This window comes from Mirounga leonina, unplaced genomic scaffold, assembly GCF_011800145.1.
Source record: "Mirounga leonina isolate KUSES-001 unplaced genomic scaffold, KU_Mleo_1.0 Mir_165, whole genome shotgun sequence".
Classification (NCBI taxonomy): domain Eukaryota; kingdom Metazoa; phylum Chordata; class Mammalia; order Carnivora; family Phocidae; genus Mirounga; species Mirounga leonina.
This window is the reverse complement of record NW_023270415.1, coordinates 46,384,080-46,387,475: the sequence shown is the minus strand read 5'-3', so window position 1 is coordinate 46,387,475 and position 3,396 is coordinate 46,384,080. Positions and strand designations below refer to the sequence as shown.

The window sequence follows — 3,396 nt, the reverse complement described above, 5'->3', positions numbered from 1 at the left end:
GTCTTCTTTGGGAAAATGTCTAGTTCCTCTGCCCATTTTTTAATCAGATTGTTTTTCATTATTGAGTAGTGTGAGTTGTTTATATATATATATACGTTTATTTAACAGATTTTCATTCACTTTATTTTTCTTGTGTAAAACTGCATCCTGGCAACAGCTGGAGCCTGGGTCCTCAGCATGGAGACTCTGATGTGGGTCTTTACAAGATGGTCAGTGAATTCCATTTTGTTTTTTTTTTTAGATTTTAATTTATTTGAGATATATATATAGAGAGAGAGAGAGAGAGTGAGAAAGCGAGCATAGGTGGGGGGGAGGGGCAGAGGGAGAGGGATACAAGGCTTGATCTCAGCACCTTGAGATCATGACCTGAGTGGAAGGCAGATGCCTAACCGACTGAGCCACCCAGGCGCCCTGGTCAGTGAATTCCTGATAGGGAGACTTAGTGAACAGTCTCTCTCCAGAAGTCAGAGGTGAGATAGCTGTAGGTCTTGGCATCAAGAGTGGCCTTGGCAAAGTTGCCTACAGTGGCAGTGCAGCCCCTGGTTGAGGTGCAGCAGTCATCAATACGGGCCATCATCAGTATCTTCCTGGGCATAGGGGCTGAGCCAGTGCCAGTGCCTCTGGGGGCAGGGATGAGGCATACCGGCACAGAGCCATAGCGGCATGGTGTGGGGCTTGCTGATCTTATTCCCTCAGTAGCCTTGCCACACAGGGATGATGGAAAGCTTGGCCAGGAGGATGGCCCCATGGATGGCTGTCGCTGCCTTGGAGCACTTAACACCCAGAACAATGTGTCCGTTGTAATTTCCAATGGCAACAAACACTTCAAACCTGGTCTGATGGCCAGCATGGGTTTACTTTTGAACAGGCATAATCTTCAAAACCTCATCTTTGAGGGATGCCTCCAGGAAAAAGTCAATGATCTCAGATTCCGTGATGGGCAGGGAGAAGAGATAGATCTCCTCCAGGGACTTGATCATGTCCTTTACCAGGCAGCCCAGCTTGGCGACAGGGATCCAATTCTTGGCCTTCGCCTTGTCTCCGAGAGCTCCTTGGCCTTGGCCCCAGCCTCACCATGGCCACAACCCCTGCCCTGCGTGCCACTGCCAAGCCTCTGCGGAAGCCACCACGGCCTCCCATTCCAGGGCCCCCAAGCCTTCCAGACCTTCCCACTGCACCAGTGCCACCCGCCATTTAGTGTTTTCTCCGAGAACTATTTATATATTTTGAATATTATCTCTTGTCCAGGATATGCTTTGCCAATATTTTCTCCCATTCTATACATTACCTTTCCATTTTGTTGACTGTTTCTTTTGCTGTGCAAAATTTGCTTTTCATTTTGATGTAGTCCCACTTGTTAATTTTTGCTTTTGTTGTTTGTGCTTTTGGTGTCATAAGCAAAAAAACCATCACCCAGACCAGTATCAAGGAACTTCTTTCCTGTTTTTTTGTAGGAGTTTTATGGTGTCAAGTCTTACGTTTAAAAGTCTTTGATCGTTTTCAAGTTAATTTTTGTGGGTGGTATAAGATTAGGGGCCCAAGGCGCCTGGGTGGCTCAGTCGGTTAGGCGTCTGCCTTCCACTCAGGTCATGATCCTGGGGTCCTGGGATCAAGTCCCATGTCGGGCTCCCTGCTCAATGGGGAGTCTGCTTCTCAGTCTCCCTCTGCCCCTACCCCAGCTCATGCTCTCTGTCAAATAAGTAAAATCTTAAAAAAAAAAAAAAAAAAAAAGATCAGGGGCCATTTCACTTTTCTGTGTTTATCCAGTTTTCCCAACACAATTTGTTTAAATACTTTACTTTCCCCACTGGGTGTTCTTGGCTGCCTTGTTGAGTATTATTTGACCATATATGTAGTGGTTTCATTTGAGGCTCTCTCTTCTGTTCCACTGGTCTGTGTGCATTGTTTTTATGCCACTACCATGTGGTTTTAATTACTAAAGCTTTGTAGTTTAGTTTGAAATCAAGATTGTGATGCCTCAGCTTTGTTCTTATGATTGCTTTGGCTGTTTGGGGTCTTTTCCGGTTCCATTAAAGTTTTAGGATTTTTTTTTCTATGTGAAAAATGCTATTGGGAATTTGGTAGGGATTGTAATTAATCTATAGATGGCTTAGGGTAATAGGGACATTTTAACAATATTCTTCCAATCCATAAGCATGGAATCCCTTTCCATTTGCTTCTGTCATCTTTGATATCTTTCAATGAAGTCTTGTAGTTTTGACTATACAGATCTTTCACTTCCTTGGTAAATTCAGTTTATTTTGTTTTTGATGCTACTTTTTTTTTTTTTAAGATTTTGTTTATTTATTTATTTATTAGAGAGGAAGCGAGAGAGAAACAGCGTGAGAGGGGAGAGGGGAGAGGGTCAGAGGGAGAAGCAGGCTCCCCTCTGAGCAGGGAGCCCGATGTGGGGCTCGATCCCAGGACTCCGGGATCATGACCTGAGCCGAAGGCAGTCGCTTAACCAACTGAGCCACCCAGGCGCCCCTTTGATGCTACTTTGAATGGAATAGTTTTTCAGATGTTTCACTGTTCTAGAAATGCAACTGATTTCTCTATGTCAATTTTATATCCTGCAATTTTATTGGATTTGATTAGTTCCAACAATTTTTTAATTGAATCTTTGGGATTTTCTCTATATAAAATATCATCTGCAACAAGAATTTTAATTCTTCCAGGGCACTTAGGTGGCTCAGTTGATTAAGCATCTGCCTTCAGCTCAGGTCATGATCCCGAAGTCTCGGGATCGAGCCCCACATTAGGCTCCCTGCTCAGCAGGGAGTCTGCTTGTCCCTTTGCCTCTCACCCTGCTCGTGCTCACACACTCTCTCTCAAATAAAATCTTTTAAAAAATTTTTTTACTCCTTCCTATTCAATTTGGATGCCTTTTATTTCTTTATCTTGCCCAATTGTCCTAGCTAGGATCTCCAACATTTGTATTAAGAGTGATGAGAGTGGGCATCCTTGTCTTGTTCCTAATCTTAGAGGAAAAGCTTTTGATTTTTCACTGTTGAGTATATCTATATTTATCAGAGTTATAAGTCTTTAGCTTTATATGTAGGTCCTTATCTGGCTTTGATAGCAAGGTAATGCTGGTTTCATAGAAACAGCCTGGAAGTGTTCCCTCCTCTATTTTTTGGAGGAGTTTCAGGATTGCTAACTCTTCTTCAAATGTTTGGTAGAATCTGCCAGTGAAGCCATCTGGTCCTGCAGTTTTCTGTCTTAGGAGGTTTTTGATTACTGATTCAGTCTCTTACTGTTCTGTTCAGATTTTCTATTTCTTCCTGATTCAGTCTTGGTGAGTTCTGTTTCTAGGAATTCATAGATTTCTTCGAAGGTATCTAATTTGTTAGAATGTAACTATTCATGGTAGGCTCTTATGATCCTTATTTCTGT

The 3,396-nt window shown here is 42.9% G+C and overlaps 1 pseudogene; it reads right to left on the bottom strand.

Annotated features, from left to right (window-relative positions):
- Nucleotides 1-439: 439 nt before the first annotated feature.
- Nucleotides 440-1,194, bottom strand: LOC118015410 (annotated as a pseudogene).
- Nucleotides 1,195-3,396: the final 2,202 nt, after the last annotated feature.